At 44.4% G+C, this 23,930-nt stretch overlaps 2 pseudogenes; one reads left to right on the top strand and one right to left on the bottom strand.

Annotated features, from left to right (window-relative positions):
* Window positions 1-8,070: 8,070 nt before the first annotated feature.
* Window positions 8,071-8,349, top strand: LOC120655795 (annotated as a pseudogene).
* Window positions 8,350-19,728: 11,379 nt separating this feature from the next.
* On the bottom strand, window positions 19,729-21,514 carry LOC120711980 (annotated as a pseudogene).
* Window positions 21,515-23,930: the final 2,416 nt, after the last annotated feature.

Below are 23,930 nucleotides of genomic sequence, written 5' to 3'. Positions count from 1 at the left end.
GTTCTCTCTTATGAGGGGACGCTTCATTCTTGAGCGGGAAGCCTTGTTGGAACGGGAGTTCTTCGACTTCTAAGAGTTGCTGACTCTCTCTCTCTCTCTCTCTCTCTCAGGTTTACGGACTGTCGTTCTCTGTTTATAGTGATGGTAGGAGTCGACTTCTTATTGGATTCGATTCCTTTGTTCGAATCGAGTTGTGGTGCGAGTCGGTTTCTTTTAATGTCCGAAACCGGGTAGACTTCTTTGTCTTGTTTGACTCGGGGAGAGAATCCAAGAGTGTGTCGGAGAAGGTTTTCGTCATATGGGACGTGATCCGCTGGGGTCCATCTGCCTTTGATTCGAACTGAGAGTTCGTTTATGAATTCATTGTACTTGTCCAAATTGTCTTTTTTCCTCTGAAGGGTATATCTGCTGCATGCAGTGATCATCTTGCGAGGTAGGGGAATTTGGGATTTGGACGATGTTACACCAGCGACTCATGTAGTCCTTGATTGAAACGGAATCTTCAGCAGGGTGGGTTTGTGATAAATGTTGATCCAGTTTTAGCGAATCATCCCACAGCTTCTTTGCTTTGGACTGCTCCCAGAGAGTTTCAAGTTTGTCGGGTTTGCTTAATCCTTCCATGAATATGTCAATGTCATGTGACCAATCAGCTAGTTCGTCTTCGGAGATTGGTTCGTCCAATTCCTCGAGATATTTGATGAAAGCTTGTTCATGTTCCATCTCCGCAGAGTCGAGGGTCCGCTGGTTGGAGAATTCTTCGAGAGAAGTGTTGATGTTGAATGTGTCTTCAGCTTTCTGGAGGCAGTGCTCGACTTTTTCATCAATATTATTGATGTCTGGAAAAGTGTTTTTCGACTGCTTCTTTTTGCGAGTAGCTTTCTTGAAGCTAGTCTTTGACTTTTTCTTTCGAAGACTTGGTTCAGCAACGTGGATGCGGTTGGAAAGTGTTGTCCTTCCATTGGGGGTTTCTGGCTTGGAGTCCTCCAATAGTTTTTCCAAGTCTTCTTCTAATTCGAAGAGTGCCTTGGCCTTGATTGCGTCGAATTCGAGTTGAATTCAGTCTTCGTTCGAAAATCCGATTTCTTCGAGCTGATCGATGAATTCGTCGAAATCATGGTGTTTTGCAGCTTCTACAGCTTATGGAAGATCTTGATTGGTTGAACGGCTTTCGAAACCGCCTAATCCATCGGCGACGAAGATCCAGGAGCCGACGTGAAGGGAGGTGCCTTTTTCGAGCACCGAGTTGTCATCGAGAAAAGCCATCAGGTTCTTCTGATGATCATTGGCGAGAAGCCCCACGGTGGGCTCCATCTCTCGGTGTTTTACCATCGGGTTCTCCGAGGGGTATCCCGAGGAGAGTGATTATGAGTAGGGACTCACCGAGATAAGAACGCGATGGTGTAAGGAACACAAAGATTTAGACAGGTTCGGGCCGCCGGAGCGTAATACCCTACGTCCTGTGTGGTGGTTTGTATTCCCTCTGGTATTGTTTGATGCTTTGGAGGGGTCCCTGCTTGCCCTTATATGATCTGGGGGAGCAGGGTTACATAGAAGTCCTAGTCGAGTTCTGTTAGGATTCTAGTCCGAGAGGTTCGGCTAGTTCGCAAGACCGTCGACTAGGTCTACTCCTATTCGGGTAGATACAAAAGAGGTAGGGTATAACCATGTACTACTCCCTACTCTAGAATATTCCGTCCTGGTGAGCAGTTCTGCTGCCCCAGGTCTGACAAGGTACGGGAAAGGAGAAATGTCCCCTTCGGCTTTCAACGAATGTGTCTCCAAGGACGAGCTTCAAAGACTTGTTGATGACTAGCGCACCTACATCGACGGCAAATTTGATGAGCTGATGCGCACTGTCAATGGTCTGGTCACCCGGATTGAACATGTTGAACAACGGTCGCCTCCTCAGCATCCCCGATGATGACCTCATGTGGACGAGGACGAGGATGATGATGTCGATCTGGATGATGACGTTTCTGATGTGGACCGTCTTCGGCACAACTGTCAAGGTATGGGAGGTAATCATAATCGTGGTAACAATGATCATTTTGCTAAAGCTAAATTTACCATGATTCTTTTTACTGGTACTGCTGATCCTGAGTCTTATTTAGATTGGAAACTTGCTGTTGAACAAGAGTTTAATTCTCATTTAGTTCCTGCTGAGCATAGAGTTAGACTTGCTACTAGTGAATTTACTAGCTTTGCTCTGTTTTGGTGGAATGATCTTTGCAATGCTGGTAATGCTGCTGTTGTGCCTCAAACTTGGCCTGTTTTGAAACAACGCATGAGGTTTCGTTTTGTTCCTCCTTATTACCAACGTGATTTACGTTTAAAATTGCAAACTTTAAAACAAGGTGATAAATGAGTAGAGGAATATTATCAGGAGTTGCTTATTGGTCTAGTACGTTGTGGTATTCGTGAGGATGATGATGAAAGTAGTGCTAGATTCTTTGGTGGTTTAAATCACGATATACAAAATATACTTGATTATAAAAAAAATAGATTCGTTTTTTCCAATTGTATCATCTTGCTCTTAAGGCAGAACGGGAAGTACAGGGACGCCGCCAGGACCAACTTTCTTGGTCCAACACTGGGAGATCGTTTCAGCAGCATTCCGACGTTGAGAAGCACAAGGCGCCTGTTGCTAAGCCACCAGCAATACCATCATCTCCTGCGCCCGCTTCTGAGGTAAGCAATGTGTCTAATGTGCAGGCCCAACAATATAAGAAACATACTACTGTTAAAAAGGGGTCTTCGAGTAGATCTGCAAACAAAGTGTGCCACCGCTGCAAGGGCATGGGCCATGTTATGAAGGATTGCCCAAGCACTCGCGCCTTCATCGCTGCACCTGATGGTAATGGATATGTAAGTGCTAGTGATATTGAGGATGATTTGGTTCTTGCAGCTAACATTGTTACAGATTCAGAGGATGAAGAGGGCGTGACAATTGATTCCGTGGCTGCATCAGCGGGTCTTCCTAGCCTTCTTGTGCAACATGTGTTGAGTTCTAAAGCTGAACTTGAGGAGGAGGAGAAGCTCCAACGGAAGAATTTGTTCCATATGTTTCTCATTGTCAAGGAATGTCGTGTTCTCACCATCATTGATAGCGGGAGTTGCAGCAACTTGGTGAGTTCAGATTTGGTCAAGAAGCTTGGCTTGACCACTCATTCCCTCCCTCATCCCAACCAATTAGAATGGTTCAACAATTGTGGTAAGGCTAAGGTAACCAAATCAGCACGCATACACTTTTCTGTTGGTTCTTATCATGACTATGCTGATTTTGATGTTGTACCTATGCAATCATCATCATCATTATTATTAGGACGACCATGGAAATTTGATAATGATGCTGTACACCATGGTAGAACTAATACATACACTTTCATGCATAAGAACAAGAAAATTACTTTGCTTCCTTTATCGCCAGCTGATATTAGGAATCATTTTAAAGAGCTTGCTAACTTATGTGATAATTCGGATGCACCTTGCTATACTATGCTTTGTCGAGATATGTGTTTTCTTTCCAATGATCCTATATCTTGCACTTGGCATCCTTCTGTCACTAACCTTTTGCAGAAGTTTGATGATGGGATGGAGTCGATGATGAATCCAATTCAAGAAGGGGAGGATGATGAGGACATCACAATATTGGATACGTACACGTTGAAATCCGAATCGTCTTCAAGTTGGTCTTCGTTTCATTTTCGGATTCCAGAAACAGTCTGCACCAAAAACGACGCCACGGTCACATACGGAGTCTGATTCTGGAGATATTTAGATGGTTGGAAAGATAATTTAATAAACTTTCCAACACCGCCAGATTCAGGTCCATAGCTTCTTGGAGTCGACGGAAATTTACAAAACAAGACGTCAACCAGAATCTGTCAGGGTGCTGCGCCACCTCTTTTGGGCTGATGGCCCGTGTATTGTGTGGAAGCCCATTAGGGGCGTGTCCAGAGGGTTTTCCATGCCCTAACTCTCATATATTCAGTAGCCGCCACCACATTAGGGTTTCGGGTTTTGTTTGAGTTTAGTTTTCCACCGAGAAACTGAATCGTTCATTGTAACTATGGTGACAAGTCCTTTTACAGTGATCCAGGACCCCTATCCAACTTGACCCTAATATATTTTTAGCTCGAAATTGTATAAGAATAATATAACCCAACCCTTTTAGGACCCGTCCCTTAGATTATCTAAATTAAATTTTAAAGCCCTTTACCATCCCTAACTGTGCCGGAGGAGTGTCATGGTGATGCGCCGAGCAGCGCGGTGAAACGGTGACAAGCGCCCGGCAGGGGCAGGCCTAGGTTTAGAATTTGGGTATTCAACAACATTTTTAAAGGATGAAAAGGAGTCTGACACACTAATGATCGTCAATCTTAAGCCATCCATGTGCCCGGGTAAAAAAACATCTGGCCACGCGCTCCAAGAAATGAGATGTCGTAACAAGCACCTCCTAGGAAGTAGGCCGTTGAAGGATAGCCTATGTGCGAAGCCAGTGCGTAGTCGAGTAGATAACCTGCAAAAGAGAAGAATATTTGTTCTTAAAAACAACAACGTTATTACAGAGCCAGATAGAACAACACAAGGCTACCGCCCCTACAAGGACTAGAGGTTTGAAATCTTTTGGTATTCCATTAAGCCAGCTCCCGACAATATTTGATATGTTGCGAGGTTTGGGTAGGCCCCAAGATGCATACACCATATCCCAAGCCATCTGCGTATAATGACAGTCAAAATTAGATGTTGTATCCCTTTGTTTCAATGACAGAAATAACATTGTTGATTACCTTACTAGTTTCTTTTTTGCAAGAAAGTTTTTAGTTTTGAGTGGGGTTTTCAACTTCAAAGTCTTTTTGTTTACATTAGGGTCATTCTAATTGATTTTTACTCCGATAATACGATTTTCCCAAAAAACACCCATCAAGTCTAGATTCCATTTGAACTCATCCTCCTCGTGACTAAGGGCGACTGTTGCAAGACGTGAGAACATATTATTCCACATCGCTAACTTACTACCTATTAGATCTCTACGCCAAGATAGATTGGGATTCGGTGTACTAAGCACCTCAGCCATCGTATCCTATTTTTTCCCAACAATGTTGTAAAATTGAGGATATTGTTGATGTAGAGGTCTATTACCAAGCTAAATGTCCTCCCAAAATCTTACTTGCGACCTATTTTTGATGATAAAGGTTCCAAATCTAAGGAACTCCATTTTGACTCTCATCAGAATTGCTCAGAAATGAGAATCTCCGCTCTTCCAATGGACTTGTACCAAAGGCGTAGTCCCTAGATATTTATTGCGTAAGATCTACTACCATGTACCATCTTTTGTTAGCAAACGGTACAACCATTAACTAAGTAAGGCTATATTTTTTAGTTCTAAACTTTGTGTCCCTGGCCCCCCTGTTCTTTCGGTTGACACAGGATATCCCATTTCGCCCGCCGATATTTCCTTTTGTGTTCGTCACTAATCCTACTTTTTACAAACCCCTTTTGGGATCTCAAAGAATGACATCTTGTACATTGGCAAGCTGCTAAGAACAGAGTTGATCAGTGTTAAATGGCCTCCAGTGGAAAGAATTTTACCCTTCCAGCTACTAAGACATTTTTCAAATCTTTCTTGCACCTTCAACCAATCGTTATTAGACAATCGCCGTTAGTGAATCGGGACACCTTGTTTGCATCCAAACATCTCTATATACTAATTTTCATAATCCTTTGCTTCAGCAAAGCAAAAAATTCCACTCTTATGGAAGTTTATTTTCAGCCTTGATAATGGTTCAAAAGCACAAAGAATTAACTTCATGTTATGAGCCTGTTCCGGAATGTGTTCCAAAAGGAGGATGGTGTCATCAGCGTATTGCAGTATGGATAGTCCAGCATCAGTTAGATGGAGCACAATACGACTCAGCTAATCCTCCTCTTTCGCTCTATTTATGAATAGTGCACACATATCGGCCACTATATTAAAAAAATGGGTGAAAGAGGGTCACCTTGCCGATGTCATTTTTTTTTGAAAGAGGGTCACCTTGTCGAAGTTCTTTTTTTGTTTGGAAGAAAGGACCTACTTCATCATTGGCATTAATCTCTACACTCCCGTCTGAAATGTAGGATTTAATCCACTCATCAATCCATTTGGGTGAAAATCATTTCATCCAAAGTGTTTGCAGTAAGAAATTCCACCGCACTTCGTCGTAGGCCTTTTCAAAGTCGATTTTGAATATAATCCCACTCTGATTTTTGCGATGTAGCTCGTGAACTATTTCGTGGAGAATAACCACCCCTTCGAGTATATTACAACCTCTCATAAAAGTTGTCTGTGTGGGGCTGATCAAATGCCCTGCAACAGAGTTAATACGAACAGTCGCAACTTTCATGAATCAAATCGAGGCCGGGCCACTGGAGTATGGGATGAGACGAGATGAGGCACTCGCTTTGGATCCTCCTCCACCTCGCCATCCAACGCGCAGCCACAGCTGGATCTATGGACCGCATCTAGAGGCGAGCCATGGCCCGTTGCTAGAGATGGCAGAGTTGCCGACTGTGAGGACGGGAATGGTAGCCGTGGCAGCACCGTGGCTGCGCCGGTCAAGGCCGTCCAGGATGGTCTACTTCGACTTCAACAAATGATAAGCCAAATCAAGCACTTGATTTGCATCTCTTCAACAAACGAGGAAAATGTCATACCATGTGAGAGAATGTCGGGACCTGCTGGATCCCAGAGGTGGTTGACGGGGATAATGAGCCGGCACCCTGTAAGGTCACCTTGAGATCGAGCCAATTTGGAGCTGCTGCTGGGCTGCCACGGAACTTGCTTGGTGTTGCTGCTCTTGAAGTTGACGTTGAGCAAGAGACCTGGAGGAACTTGAAGAGCTGCAACTCACATCCTTGATCGGTTTGTCATTGGATGGAGAGACGCAAATCAACGTATACAAATCGAGAGTAAATTGGATATTTGGGGTCCAAATTAATATTGCGCTTCGCAATTTTGCCATCCCTGACATTTGGACTCCGCAAAAATGAACCTTCAAACGTGTGATACTTAATTTTCTTGCAACGCGCTGAACGTGTGTGGTTCCATATTGTCGTAGTTTATGCAACGAATAATCATCAACATCCACTTGGCTTCAAGAAGGTCAACCCTCGTAGTCCATTATTAACCACCAATTGCTTGACCTCTAATGTCCTCCCGCACCAACCGCGCATGTTACGCACCGTCCGATCGATACGCCATGCAAGATCGTCCTAGGCTAATATAACCATCCAACATCATACAAAACAAAGCGCTAGTGTTCGCCAGCGCATGCAGGGATCTTGGTCATTTGAGCATGCAGCTGGCTCGCTGGAGCCGTAAAGAAAAAAATACTATTCGATACACCATTATCTGGGAAACACTAGCACAAGGTGGCCAACCAATCCAGCCATCTAGGAAAACACGAGGTGGCCAACCAATCCAGATCGGACCCTTGCTAACCGCTTTCACATGCACGATCATCGTCGCAAAGCTCACATGAATGCTAATGATCCGGCTCGACTATAAGTACCCCCGGCTAACAGAGTGATCAAGCATCACAACCAGGCAAATCATCGCTCGCTGATCAAGAGCTCTAACCACCTCAGCTAGAGCGATTGCGAGTTAGCTTGTTGGCTTGTGATCGATCGAGGAGCTACTCCCTCCTTCCACGTTTATAAGGCATACTAAAACATGGCACGGTCTTCCAAATAATACTTTGATCATTCATTTCTCAAATATTATATCATTTATGGTTATAAACTTATAATCATGGTAAAGCATATTTGATGATGAATCTAACCACATAAAGTTAACATTATAAAAATAAAAAATTAATAGTCAAATTATTGGTCAATGATAGAAAAGTTTGAATATTGATATGCATGTACGTCTTATAAACGGGGAAGGAGGGAGTAGCTAGCAATGGCGTCCAAGGCGTTCGTGTTTTTCCTGGTCGTGAACCTGGTGGTGCTTGGCGTGTCCAGCGCGTGCTACTCATCTGACTGCACCAGTGCACCACCCCATCCACCCCGACGCCCCCAACCCCTTCCATGCCGACGCCCCCAACCCCTTCCACCCCGACGACGCCCACCACGCCGGGGTCAGTCGGCCAGTGCCCCATCAACGCGCTCAAGCTGGGCGTGTGTGCCGACGTGTTGGGCCTGATCAAGGCCCAGGTGGGTACGCCCCTCGAGGCCGCCATCTGCCTCTGCACCCCGTCAAGACCAACGTGCTCGGCATCCAGCTCAACCTCCCCATCAACCTCAGCCTCATCCTTAACTACTGCGGCAAGAACGTGCCCAGCGGCTTCCAGTGCTGATTGATCGTGTCTCGACGTCAACGTATATGAATATATGAGAGAGGTCTTGCATTGCTTTCCGTTTGTTGCATGGTTTATTTGCCTTCTCTTTGCTCTTGTTTATTCCACGTGCAGACGTGCTGGTGATGTATCGGTTTGCGTGCAGTGCATGGTAGCGCTAGTGTTGTTATCTGGTTTAGATTTTCTCTAGATGATCTCTATGCATTTGTTGTAATAAAGGGCCGGTACTCGCATGTGTGTTGGTGTTTCAATAAAGTTTCATTTGCAGCTAAACCTCAGTGTTTTTATTTGGTCTGATTCTTGCTGTACAGGAGAGCGAGTATAAGACTATGTACTGCCATATTTATAACCAAATCACTGCTAAATGTTGAAGCCGACCTTTGTTCATTGGACAAAACAATGTGGAAATGTCGATGGATGGTTATTGAAGATAAGCTTTTAGCCTTTTATCGAAACATGGACGTGCATAAAAAAAGTCGATGTAGCTAGCCACGACTATTGCGGGAGGAGATCAAGCGTTCCTTTTCCCAGCTGATACGTAAATGAAGGGCAATCGTCCCATGTGTTCCATGTACCATATATTGTTGAGATTTTGCATAGGCCAACCTCGGTGGGGAGTGTTATCTCACAGTTATCAAAACTAAGAATTTGGTAACTCTGACTACGGTGGTAACGGTCTAACGGATCATGACCCGGCCTTGTGGTATCTTCGCAATCCAACTTGATCCAATATATTTTTAGCTCAAAATTATATAAGAATATAGCCCAACCCTTTTAGGGTCCGGCCCTTAGATTATCGAAGTTAAATTTTAAAGCCCTTTAGCATCCCTAACTACGCTGGAGGAGTGTCATCCTCTCTCATCATGAAACTCTTCCTTCTCTCTCCTCATAAATGACTCTACCATGTCAGCGAATTTGTTATCTCTCCTCATAAATGACTCTACCATGTCATCGAATTTGCTATGTGGCATGACATTTAATGCTCGTGACACTCCCATTGAGATTGGCCTTAACCATTATATTTCCCGGCCCGGGATTCTGCATGACAGTTAACTGGTGCTGGTAAAAACTAAAAGGCTCATTTCTATGTGTTAAATTAGAGTATAACTAGCACAGTTACCGGCACAAATAGCGCAGGCTAGATACACATTTGATAAAGGCAAAGTTGTCTTAAAAAACTCGATATATATATATATATATATATATATATATATATATATATATATATATATATATATATATATATATATATATAGAATCAGAACTATCTGAAGAAATAGCATGTTTGAATATATGGATACATTAAATATAGATACTCAAATAAAACACTATGAGTAAACTTCAAAAAATGTTAGAATGGAATATGATAAGTCAATGATACATGAATGGTCCAAAATAAGAGAGAAAGAATTATACTTTATTAGAGAAATAGCTAGGCTAAAGAAGTTACAGAAAGATAAAATAGTTGCATGTACTCAGGAAAGAAACAATAGTTGCATAGAACCTAGAAAATATATTAGTATAAAGTCCCCCCAATAATCAATGATCCTAAGCCTGCATGCACAGTTACAATTAATAACCCTGCTGATTCCAAACCTGCATGCACAATAATAGAAGCCGACAAGACAGAAAATATAGAGTCGAATAGTTTAAGTGATGATGAATTAAATATAACTAATGATACACTAAAATCTGAAATGATGAATCAAGTAGATTGTAAGCATGACTGGATAAGATGCAAAGGTGATTATAATATAAAATATTCTTTCTACATATATTATCCAAGTCTAGACAATAGAGCTACATACAGTGTATGCTTTAAGCAAGCATGCATAGAGTGTTTAAAGTCAAAAAATTATAACTGGAGAATAGAAGTAGAATTAGAATCAGAAGAAAAGATACTAGCTAGTAGAGTCAAAACACTAGAAAACAGAATGAATAAATTTGAAGTAGAATTTGAAGAGTTAAAAAGTAAAGTTGAATACAATAATATTAAGCAAAAGGGTGTGGTTATAGAAAATAATGAACAAATGATAACAATAAGATATCATAAAGGTGACAAACTAATACAACTAAAAGATGCAATAACAAGTTTTAGTAGTAAATATATAATAAAGTTTCGATTTAAGGATATACTTGGCATAAGAATTCCTATAAAAATAGTTCTAAAACCAAACATATCATATAAGCTTCTAGCGTTACTAGATACTGGTTGTACTAAGAATATAATCAATGACAAATACTTTGCAAGGTGTCCTGACTTAGTAACAACCATAGATGATGATAAGGCAGAAGTATCTACAGATATGTCAGGAACTAAGAAGCTCCATAATCAAATAGCATATAATATTGATACATATATTAATGGAACTAAGTATGTTATAGACGAAGTTACAATAAGAGACTTGTCACTAATCAATGATGACATGATAATTGGTTTAAGATTATTACAATATTCTATAAGTGGTTTAATATTAACTGAACAAGGAATAGCATTTATACCCTATCATGATAGTGTTCCCTATATCTCAGAAGTGCAAAAAATTAGAAAATCTCCACAATGCTTGCAAATAAAAGATGAAGAATATGAAGATAGTGAAATATAAGAACTTAGTAATAATATAGAAACATATTGTGTTGAAAACTATAATAGAGAATGTATTGGGTTACAATCTTTTGCACCAAACTGGTATAGAGATATAAAATCTAAAAAGGATATAGAAAGAATAATACAAAGGTTAGAAGATATTCAAATAATTGGTGAAATCCCAATGAAGCATTGGGAAAAAAAATGCTATAATCTGTAAAATAAATATTATTAATCCTGATTATATAATTAAAACTAGCCCAATAGAAGCTAGTCCAAAAGATATAGAAGAGTTCAAAATGCATATTGAAGAGCTAATAAAGTTAGGAGCAATCAGAGAAAGTAGAAGCCTGCATAGATCAACAGCCTTTATAGTGAGAAACAATAATGAAATAGTTAGAGGGAAGTCGAGAATGGTAATTAATTACAAAAGGCTAAATGATAATACAATAGATGATGCTATAATATACCCAATAAGCAAGAATGGATTAATAGAATACAAGGTAGTAAATACTTCTCAAAATTTGACTTAAAAGCTGGTTTCTGGCAAGTAAAAATGCCAGAAGAATCTATACCTTGGACAGCATTCACATGTCCACAAGGTCACTATGAATGGCTTGTTATGACATTAGGATTAAAAAATGCACCTGCTTTATTCCAAAGAAAAATGCAAAATATATTCAATGAATATCAAGAATTTATACTTGTCTATATAGATGATGTATTGGTCTTTTCAAAAACATATAAAGAACATATTGCCCATTTAGAAGCTTTCTTTAGAAGAGTTGAACAACATGGTTTAATTTTATCCAAAAAGAAAATGGAAATATGCAAAGAAAGGGTCAAATTTCTTGGTCATGAAACAGGAGAAGGAAAAATATATTTACAAGAGCATATTGCCAAAAAAAATTGGATTTTCCTGATAGAATGGATGAAAGAAAAACTTTACAACAATTTCTTGGAATAGTAAATTATGCCAGAAACTATATAGATAATTTAGCTAAACTAGCTGGTCCTTTGTATGCTAAGCTGAGAAAGAATGAATAGAAATATTTTAACTCTGAAGATGTAAAATTGGTAAAAGAAATTAAAGAAAAAGTGAAAAACTTAAAACTCTTAGAATTACCTTTGGACAATAATTATTTTATAATTAAAATTGATGCATCTATATCAGGTTGGGGTGCCATATTAAAACAAAAGCCAAATAAATACTCTCCAAAGTCAAAAGAAAGAATATGTAGATATGTTTGTTGACGCCTACCAACGTCACCACTGGGAATCAGCGATGGCGTCCGCAGACGTCAATGGAGTGGCAGGTAATTCATGGGCCACGAATAAATCCGCAAGCGCACGGAGTACCGCCGTAGCATTTTACCCGAGAGTACCCCAGGGTGTCATTTATATTTCCGCAGGGAAGGCGGCGGTATATAGAATTTAATTAAGTTAGGAGGAGCCACTATGGATCAATGTCGATGACCCGGACAGGAGAATAATAATCATGGTAAAAAGGGGGTAGCGATCTCACAAGCACAACTGGATAACATGGCTAGGACGTCGGAGAGGAAAGAGCAAGATCAAGGATAACTAGGGCTATACTCTATCGTACTCTCGTGAGCAACTGAACTGAGTCGTTCATAGCAAAAGGAAAAGCCTGATCAATGGACTAGGGAGACCGCAACCAGATGAACAGGAGGAGCCTGAACATCCAACGGCTTTATGCACCTCCTACTCCTTTACTCGAACATGGAGGATTACTCGAGACCAGACAGGGCTGTCACCACCTGCCGGCTACCTCTACAAACTGTGGGGTAAAGTCGCATTCAAATGTGGTCATCAACCTAGGCACCACACCTATGTTCACGAGCACCACTCTAGCCTTGCGTAAGGACACCCTTGTCTATCCGGGGCCTTAGTTCTAGAGCGCCCAATTAAGGAAGATGAAACAGAGCCATGATACACGACTAGTCTATGCATATGAATCACTCAAGACAATCATAACTCACAAGAAGGATCACACACATAATAAGAGCATATGAACCAAAGTACTGAATAGAGTAAATAAGCATCTAGTACAAACTTAGAAAATTACATAAAGAGAAAGTAATAAACATACCGGACTCTCCATGAAGACTCTAAGACCTTGAACTCCGACTCGAACCTGAACTCCTCTAGTCCTAAGACCTCTACAAGAGAAGCTAACTACATCTCTCTTGCTTGGATGAGTGTTGTGTTGATGTTGTGATGATAGAAATGGAGCCCCTCCCCTCATATATATAGTGGGGAGCCACCCTCTCCTCGGCCGTGGAATCAGCAGGTAACCTCTGGAACCGACTTCACCATCCAATGAGAAGTTGCCACGTCGAAGATTTGAGGCGGTGGGGCCCATGGGCAGGTCGGCCGGCCTCCCAGTGGGCCCACCGACCTTCTCTTTTTTCCTGTGGGCTGCTCTCGGGGCCCACTTGTCACTGGTGTGTGGCTTGGCCTTGTTCCTGCTGGATTTCTTCTCTAGTGGCCTTTTTATCCATGTGTGGCGATGTCTGATCGGTCGGTGTTTGCTCTTCGGTACAAAGGGTGTGATTGCCCTCCATTTTCAGCTAAATCCTGCACTCATAAAAATCTAGAGGGACATGTGGAATTCGCTGATTTATTAGTGGCATGAGTGTAAGAAATGCAAGTCTGTCCATTTATTATGGCAATTTTGACGCTCAGAAATGGTCGTTAGTGAGCGTCAACAATGCTTTAGGAACCTATAAGCTAAAAACAGTAAACAACACAGATAGAGAGATCTTAGCAGTGATCCATGCGCTGAACTCTTTTAGACTATACTTGGGTTTCAAAGAGTGTACTGTGGGAACAGATTGGGAAGCCATATGTCATTACTATAATCTGGTCAATATCAAAAAGAGTTCTACTAGAAGATGGGTTTTGTTTGAGGATATTATTACTGGCAATGGTTATAAAGTTGTGTTTGAACATATAAAGGGGAAGATAATAAGTTACCTGACTTGTTTTCTCGTTCTTCTTTCTTGCAGAATGATGAAGAGGACAACCAACTTCTCAGGCGTTGAGACTTTTGTCTTTTCTCCTGAAAACAAGCTTCGAGTGTTTTCTCCAAACTCATATAAGTTCAAGCCCAGAGATCATATTGTCCTAGATGAAGTTCAAGAATGCCTACTTGACAATTTCTAGTACCAATATAATAATAAAAGAGAAGAAAAAGGATATATGCTCTCAATACTCAATAGCCTTGCTGAATATTTCCATCTAAAAAATAGTATGCTACCAATATCAAATGCTACTGAATCAGTCTAGCAAATACCAATATATGTGGAATTTGAAGGCCCAAAGCCAGGAATATATGTTACATTTGAAGAAATAATATCCCAGAAGATGGAAGCTAAAGTGGAAGGAGTTGGAATGTCATGGAAGAAATATACAGAAATAGATGAAGCTCTAAATAAGGCAAGGACAATGCTTGGTGTCAACTATTATATTGAGCCTATAGCCAAAAAATATATACAAAAATTTAAGATGGCAAAAAAACAAAGGTACTATGCAGCAAAATACCCCAATCAATACCAGGGAAGAAGGATTAAATAAGCCTTCATATAAGAAAAGTTCTCAGAAGGAAATTGATCCCCTTGATGGAGAATATCTGGATTGGAAAATTATAGAGAAGTTTGAAAGCATATCTCCTAAATGGAAGAAGGAAATAAAAAGCCAAATTATACAAGAACTCAAACAAGAATTGAAAAATCAAATACTGAATGAGCTCAAGGAAGAAATGCAAGAAAAATTTGAATGTCTCAAAAAATAATTCACTGATAAATATGATTTTCCAATGGTAGATGATGATGCCATGGAAGATGACAAAAATGAAGATAATATGGATATTCGAGGATATGGCCAGAATACCAAATAAGATCCAAACATCATAAAGGTAACTTAATATTACCAATATATGGATAAAGATCCAAAATATTCCAGAAATATAGCCAAAGTATATTAATATTCTCGCGAATATCAATAATTGGGCGTGGGAAGACCCTCCCCCCGTTCAGTATTTGGTAGTAGTACTAGCAAATCTCCGGGCATGCTAAGCCACGTATGTCCCGGCAGAAGGTCACCGAATAAATTTTCTCGAATCAATACTTATGCCGCAGAATTATGAATATCTCAAATGCCTGTAAACAAAATATGAATACGAATGAATGCTTGTAAAAATAAACATCGTCGTCTGTTCGAATAAAACTGAAAGCCGTATCCATCCAAGGAAGGCCGCTCCAAGCCTGAAGCCGTATCCGTCCATGGAGGTGCAAGCCAGGCGTTCCGCAGCTCCGTGGCATGCGAGTCAAGCCCATGCATGCGGAGATTACGACGACGACGCTGAAGCGCTCAACTCTGTGGCAATCAGGCCCATGCGTGCAGGGATTAGGATGGCGCTGCTGGAAGCTCCCGGCCGTGTATATAAAAGGCGGTGCACTGCTGCATGCAGGAAGACATCAAAGACATCAGAGACATCGGAGACATCGGAAAACAAGAAGACATCAGGGAGAAAGGCATCGCACAGAGCGAGAGTAGCTAGCAGGAGAGAGAGTTCCTGTTCCTGTTCCACTGTATAATACATAGCCACAGAGTGCGTCTGCTGTAATATAGCCGAGTTGAGGTGAGCCTCCTCTGTTCTTCCCAGTTCTTGGGGCTTCCCGAAAGGGAAAGACATATGTAAGCCCGCTCGTGTCTTAATGGAGTAGCTCCCTTCTGTTACCCCTGTGTCTGTCGGCCATGTCCGTGCGTGGTGTGAGCGCCTACGCTAGGGACCCTATAGGAGAAACCTCCATGTTTGATGGCTCTTTTGTGTGCCCGTGTGTGGCTAGTTTGAGAGCTGGTGTCCGCGAAGAAGTGTTCCCTTCGGGTGGAACTGCCTGGGGAGACGGCAGGATCCCACGCCGTGTCGTCCGTGTCCATAGATGTCCGGGGAGCGGAGAGGTGCTGAGCCTTTATGGCCCAAGAGCGTGCGAGAAGTGCGGTGAGTACCGAGTATGACTTTTACAAACAGAGAGACAAGCAGCCCGGCAACCGTGTTGGCCTCGCCAGCCCGAGAAGAAGATCCTGATATAAGAACGAATTCATACGAGCTGAATACGTACGCGCCGAATATTATATCCGCCGCCGAATACTTTATATATCCCCTAATCGCTCCAAATACAATACTCCTTAATCAAGCCGAATAAAGAATATGTATCCCCTAATCGCGCCGAATACAATATTTCTTAATCAAGCCGAATAAAGAATTTGTCAAAATATAATATCCGTACTCCCGAATACAATATAGAACGCGCTTGATTAGCGCTAATCAGATCCCATACCATCCGAATACCATATACACGAAATTCATATTCTAATATATATAGTTGATTTATGGCTTAATTGATGTTTCATTATCATCAAATCCATCATTGTTATTGCAGAAATCCTTGTCCTTGTATTATTGCCATATTGGCAGATGACTTCCACTAAAAGAATTATTACGTAATTTTAATATCCCCTCCTGATTTCAATCAACAAACAAAAATTTCCATCTTGTGATATGCCCGGCCGTGTCGTAACTTGCCAATCCATGACCATGCTCTGCCCTAATGATCCATGAAACCATTGATCTCTCATTGCCACAGGATATCTGCCATGCCAATTCGTAACTGTGTGTGTGTGTGTGTGTGTGTGTGTGTGTGTGTGTGTGTGTGTGTGTGTGTGTGTGTGTGTGTGTGTGTGTGTGTGTTCCTTGTCCTGGTGACTACCTAACAACATGAAGATTCTACTTGCCAACATATTGTTCCAACACAACTACATGATAGAAGCAAACCTATATCTCCCATGCATATTTGGTCATATGAGGTGCATTCCGATTGTTGTTGACTTGTTGTCCCTTCGTTGCTTCTGTAAATTGATATGGCCATTTTTGAGTTGCATGATGCTTTCAATTTTGTATAGACAAATATACACTCCTATGTCCTATCCCGTAACCTCTTGACGCCGCCCCTCACCCCTCGTCCCTGCGCTACCCCTTGTCCTAGACGTCACCCCTCCTCCCCGCACGCCACGGCTCACCTAGGTGCCGGGGAGTCGGCTTCCGCCTATGACGCGCTGCCCCTCCTCCGGTGCATGACTGCGGGTGCAGCGAATCCCCAATCCCCAATGGATGACAAGGGTTGTGGTGGCGGCCGCGGGTGTGGCGGCCGTGAGCAAGTCGGAGGCCCGGAGCGCGGCAGCCGGGGACGCCATGTTGGTGGCAGCACAAAGGAAGAGCCGCACGTCAGCCATTCACAACTTGTCGGCTATGTCCGATCCCTCGCCATCCCAAACCGCGATGGTCACGCCTATGCCCATGCCCATGCCCATGCCCTCGGGCTCGGCGGCGACAATGGAGGACGGTGGCAGCCACCTCCAACAACACCATCCCTCGATCCAGCTTGCTGTCAGACCCATACATCATCATCCACGGGTGATGGAGCTTCCTTATATCTTCCCCTCATATCTGTACGTGTGTAACTGTTGGGTTGTTGACATTGAAGCCGTCAAATTCCATATAGCACAGTATTGTGTTTCTCATTTGCATAATGTATTTGCTATTGCAGATTTCTGAAAGCATCCTTTTTTATTGCTAATTGCTCCCAAAACTGTTCCAATTAATGATGGTAAAGAGCTAGCAGCATTTGTTAGGAGGGTTAATTGGATCTATGCCATTATAACTCTACCGTATTTGAAGCACGTCATTACCTCTCGAGAAATTATGTCAGTGCCATTATAATTTCAAATTTATTTCGAAACATGCCATTCCGTACCGTTTCGATGTGTTTCTGAAAATATTTGGACCAAAATGCACTCATCTTCAACCTCTGCGCCATCACCATCTTCAACCTCCAGTGCCGTGGCCGTGGCCGCCCTACATGCCACATAGAAGGATCCACTTGACACAACTCGAAATAATCCTTACTTTTACTGAGCCAAAGTTTAGGATTATCACCATAAAAAACAGGGAAGTTAATCTTACGCAATTTTCCGAACCTAGCATTCCCAATAGTACCACCACGCAAACCAAAACCGGAAGCGGGAATAGAACATGGTCTAGGAGAAGGGGGGGAGGGGGAGGGGAATCAGATGCGCACCCTTGGCTCGGGGATGAAGTACGGTTGTGATTGATCCATATCCACCCTCCCGGTAGAAATTGTCGATGCGGTGCCCCACTAGGCCTGTCGGCGTTGCTCTAAGAAGGTGGATGCTTGGCCGCTGGGTGGAAGTCGGAAGGAGTGAAGGAGAACGCGTACGCACTGCACGTTCCCAGTGCTTGTTCGGCTTCCCGACCTCCAAGCGGATGTCGTCGACTGTGGCGTCGATGCCCGGTCACCAATCCTCCAGGGACGCGGCTACACACTCCACGGCGGCAACGCACGCCTTCTGAGTGATGTGTTAGCTAGCATAGCTTATCTTTTCGTTTTTCCTCACTTAAACATTGTAATCCCGTTTAACTGTTGTAATGGCGTAGAACCCGGGCGACTGGAGCTGTGCCCAGTCCGCGCCGTGGCCGCCAAGTTCGCGCTCCCCGCCATGTCCACGTACTGCGCATGCCCAACGAAAATCGTCTTGCATGGTGGAGTCCGTTGGAGTGGGCGTTCGTGGCGGGGGAGATCCATGAATAAAGGAGGATCCGAGGCATGGAAAAAGCTGCGACAGTTGCAGCAGAAACTGGTGTCCAAGTCCAACTCGCGTGCGTGTGTTGCTTTCGTGTTCTCGTTCTCGATCTCGCCGGCAACGTTACAGAGCTCGGCGGGCACCGCCGGCTCCAACATGATGGACAGATCGCTGACTCGGCGCTCCCACTAGTCATCCTACTCCGTGACGCAGATCTCCAACCGAGATTCAAGGTCGTTGAAGCGCTTGGTCAGCTCATCGAGGATGAGTTTGGTGTCGGGATTCATGGCTCCTTGGGGGCACTGGTAAAATTAGGAGACCCCGACTGGATCCGCTAGCAGGCCAATCAATGGAATACTGACTGAATCGATGAAACATCTGAGAAACGAACGGAATCCGATACCAATTTGTTAGCAGCAGGTAGAAAGAGATCGAAGAAGGAGGTAGAAGAGATCGAAGAAGGATAACACACACACACACACACACACAGAGAGAGAGAGAGAGAGAGAGAGAGAGAGTTGGGAATCGGAGGAAGAAACGAGGACAGATTCAGAGTACTCTGAGTTCTTAGTTCATACATGAATGCCCTCTCGCTTCCTTCGTCTCGTGACTAAGTAGTCGCTCGCGCCATCAGCCGTGGCGCCACCAGGGAACTTGATACTACGAGGCTGTGCTGCAAATGGGTCGCATGGCGAGGAGTGAAATCCTTGCACATCGCCATGGACATGGCCATATTTCACTTCTTATTCCGCGGAGAAGCGAGAAGTTTCTCGGACCTTCTTTTTGTTTTTGGGGGGTCGATTTTAGCAGTTGTTTGGGAGGTTCTTGGGGTTCTGCAGGTGGGAGTGGGAGGCAGGAATAAGTTCTTATTTCTGTGATTAATGTTTCACAACATGAACAGCCATGGAAAATGAAAAATCTTAAAACACAATTGAGGGTGAAAATTCGCATAGCTACAGATTCTGAATTCTGATAGTACTTCTCTGAACTCTGAACGCCTGATAAGATGCGCGTTCGGGGTAATGGTTGTTTTATTGTAAATCTGCCTTGGCGAGGATTGGGAATTGAAATTTTCAAACCAAATTGATGCCCGATTTGACGTCAACCACAACATTATTTCAGGTGAAAGCTAGTAAAATGCTATTTCCGTCAGCATATAGGCATTTATCACCAAATTTACATGTATTTACTGATGCTATGATTTACTTGAAAAAAAAACACCAATTCGGCACTTAACTGTATCCTGCTATTTTTTTTACAAGTTCAGCCTAGTATCAATTGAGGTGTTGTTTCCCCTGTACCCCTCTCCGGCCGCAGAGCAGGCTGTAGACGGCGCCGGCGACGAAAAAGCTCACGAACCAGGCATTGTTGTACGCCGTGACAAATGTCTTCGAGACACCCGGTAGGACCCCAACCTTGTGCAGAAATCCCGGCACGATAGGCGCAACTCCGGCTGACATTGCCGCCATGGCCGCGACGTTGAAGCCACTCTGGAAGTAGTAAGGGCTGCCGCTGTCCTCCGAGTACAGCGCGTCGACGTCCAGAGCGGTTCGCCGCACAATGTAGTGGTCGGCGAGGATGACCCCTCCGATGGGACCCATGAGCGCCGAGTAGCCGAGCAGCCATGTGTACACGAAGCTCTCGCTGGAGCTGAGCAACCGCCACGGCTGGAATGCGATGCCGAGCAGCGCGGTGACGAGCGCCCCCTTGGCGAACGTGAACCTCCGCGGGCTCATGCTGACCAGCGCGTTCGCCGGCGCGACGACGTTGGCGGCAATGTTGGTCGTGATGGTCGCGAGGCCGATGCCGAAGATGGCAAGAAACGTCGTCGCCGGCCCGCCGATGCGGCCGAGGAGCTCGATCGGGTCGGAGATGACGTGGCCGAAGATGGCCTGGGTGGCGGAGGTGATGGCGAGCCCGGCGAAGGTGAACATGCCCATGAACACCGGCAGCCCGGCTTGGCCGAGCACCTGGTCCGCCTGGCTCCGCGCGTACCGCGCGAAGTCCGGTATGTTGATGGCCACCGTCGCCCAGAAGCTGATGTTCGCGGTAAGCGACGGGAAGAAGACCTTCAAGAACTCTGCGCCTGTGAGCCTCGGCGGCAGCGAGAGGATGCGCCCGAAGCCACCGGCTGAAGTGTAGGCCCAGGCCAGCAGCGCCGACGTGAGCACGATGAGCACCGGCGCCGAGAACTTCTCCAGCTTGCGGATGCCCTCCATGCCGTGCATGATGATGCCGAACTGCGCGGCCCAGAAGGCGAGGAAGCATGCGAACTCGAGCGGCGCCACGCCGAGCCCGGGCACCGGCGCGAGCAGCGGCTGGTACGACTTGAGCCGGGACGGCAGGAGCAGGAAGATGGCGCGTCCCCCGATCCACGACTCGATCCCGAACCACCCGCAGCCGACGAGCGCGCGGATGACGGCCGGGACGTGCGCGCCGCGGACGCCGAACGCGGCGCGCGCGAGCACCGGGAACGGCAGTCCGTGCGTGACCGCCGGCGCGGCCGTGAGGACGAGCGTGACGAGGACGACGAGGTTGGCGAATGCCACGGTGGCGACGCCCTGGAGCGCGGACATGCCGAGGTCCACGAGGCTACCCGCGAGGTAGTAGGACGGCACGCCGACGACGAGCCCGACCCAGAGGCTGGCTAGGTCCCACGCCGTCATGGTGCGTTCCGACTGCGGCGTGGGGGAAGGTCCGACTCACTCGACGAGGACCTTGGGCTCGCCAGTAGGAGTCGCCGCGGGCGCGGGGGCGAGGCAACCGTCACCGCGAGGCTCGGCCGGCGCGGGAGAAGTGGCAGCCGCGGCGCCGCCTGGGAGCTCGACGCCACGAGGCGGTGCTGCAGATGAGTCGCATGACGCGCCGCGAGGGCCTTGGACATCGCCATGGACATGGACATGGCCATGGCTGGCCGGAGAACAGGGGAAGCAGAGGGAGGAGAGGATGGGGTTGGTTCTTTTTTTTTGAAATGCACATTCACATTAAACTTCATTTGTAGGCAAATCGTTAGAAATTAGTTCACTTACAAAACCAGTCACTTGGCTCGTCAACATATCTGAGCCAGACTTCAACACACCCATTACAAAAGCAGCTAAGACATCAGCCACCTTATTACAAATCCTATTACATAGAGAGACATTGTAAGAAGAAAATTCAGACCGCAAAAAGTCCCTAATTTGGCATACCAGGCAACTCATCGGACTTCGATCTACTCCTGCCGAAGTAAGAGCAGATGCAAGCATAGAAGCAGCTGTCTCCAAAATAATGTTTTGCATACCCAGCCATGCAGCTTGCTGCACACCCCTGAGCATTGCAATCATCTCAGCCTGCAGAGGAGACGCCACATGCTGTATATATCCAGCTCCAACCATCATCACTTCGCCCTTTGTATCCCGAACAACAAAGCCCCAACCGCCAGTTCTTGTGTTTGGGTCAAAAGCACCATCTGCATTAATCTTATAGAACTCTGGTGGCGGCGGCCTCCAACAGTGTCTGCCATCACCCAACACCTCCTTCCTAGTACTCTGCAACTTGTCAAACTCCATTAGAAAATACGCAACAGAGCCTAGAATTTCACTTACAGACTGCATTCTTTCGCCATTACTTGTCTTATTTCTTGCCGACCACCATCTCCAAAAGGAAAACAATCACCTTCATTTGTTGAGCTTTCTCCAACTTCCATATCTTAGCTAATGTTTCCTTTCCTGATTGGCAACCTGCTAAATCAGTTCTGATATCATCCATCCCTAATCCACTCCAACACCGTTTAACATATTTACACTTAAAGAAAAGATGACCACAATCTTCATCAAGTCTTTGGCATACTGGGCATTTAGTGTCTAATTCCACACCACGTCTTGATACATTTTTCCTTACAGGCAAACTGTTATGAGCTAAGCGCCATATAAACATTTTGACTTTGTTCGGGATTTGGAGCTTCCATATCCTGTACCAATCAAAATCCCCATTATCTCCTCTACTGCTCCCTGAAGTTGAAGCATCCCGGCCTACCTTTACATCCCTTCTTGACACTGCTACCTTGTAGGCTGATTTTACTGAAAATAACCCCTTTGCATCAAAGTGCCAAGCTGGCAAATCATCCATGTCATGGTCAATTGGAATCTGCATTATTACAGCCACATCTTCAGGCCAAAAAATATCCTGAATTAATTGCACATCCCATTCACCTGTCACTGGATTAATCAGCTCACTTACTTTTGTCAACAAAGAGGCTCCCCTAGGAGTAATCGGTTTTCTAGTGGTACCTCTGGGCAACCATGGGTCCTCCCACATATTCACCTTTTCACCATTGCCGATTCGCCATATAAGGCCTTCCTTCAACAGCTCAGCCCCTTTTAGAATACTTCTCCATGTGTAGGATATACCAGCCCGTGGGGGACATTTAAGGACATCTGTATGTGGAAAATACTTCGCCTTCAACACTCGGCCACATAGCGTATCAGGGCTGGTAAGCAATCTCCAAGCTTGACGACAAAGCAAAGCCATATTAAATAAATGTAAATCCCTAAAACCAAGCCCTCCTTTCTTCTTCGATCTTGTGAGCTTTTCCCAACTTAGCCAGTGAATTTTGTTCATTTTGTCCTGCTGGCTCCACCAATATTTTCCAATAATTGCACTCAACTCATCACATAATTCTTTCGTAAGGTCGAAACATGACATTGCATAAGTCGGGATTGATTGTGCAACAGCTTTAATGAGTATTTCCTTCCCAGCCTTTGAGAGAAGTTTCTCCTGCCACCCGTGAATTCTACTCCAAATCTTCTTCTTAATATACTCAAATGCTTTCTTCCTTGATCTGCCAACTGAAATAGGTAGGCCCAAGTACCTTTCACTTTTTGCTTCAGCTTGAATACATAGATTTGCCCTCATTTGCCTCCTATCTTGTTGCATTGTATTCGGGCTAAACATTATTGATGACTTGTCCTTATTTATCACCTGCCCAGAAGCCCGCTCATATATCTCCAAAATTTTCCGGAGTTCTTTTGCATCATCAGCTCTTGCTCGCATCAATAATAAGGAATCATCAGCAAAAAACAGGTGATTTACTCTAGGTGCCTCTCGACAAATCTTAATACCCCCAATCTTGCCCTCCTGTTCTGCTTTTAGCAACATTGCTGACAGACCTTCTGCACATAAAATAAATAAATAAGGTGACAATGGATCGCCTTGACGCAATCCCCGATGAGGAAAAATTGCGAAAGTATATGAACCATTGACTTTAATTTTGTAAGGGACAGAGGTCACACATTTCATTACAAGCTGCACCCACCTCTCATGGAAACCCATTTTCCTCA

This window comes from Panicum virgatum, chromosome 1K, assembly GCF_016808335.1.
Source record: "Panicum virgatum strain AP13 chromosome 1K, P.virgatum_v5, whole genome shotgun sequence".
Classification (NCBI taxonomy): domain Eukaryota; kingdom Viridiplantae; phylum Streptophyta; class Magnoliopsida; order Poales; family Poaceae; genus Panicum; species Panicum virgatum.
This window is presented reverse-complemented; position numbering and strand designations above follow the sequence as displayed.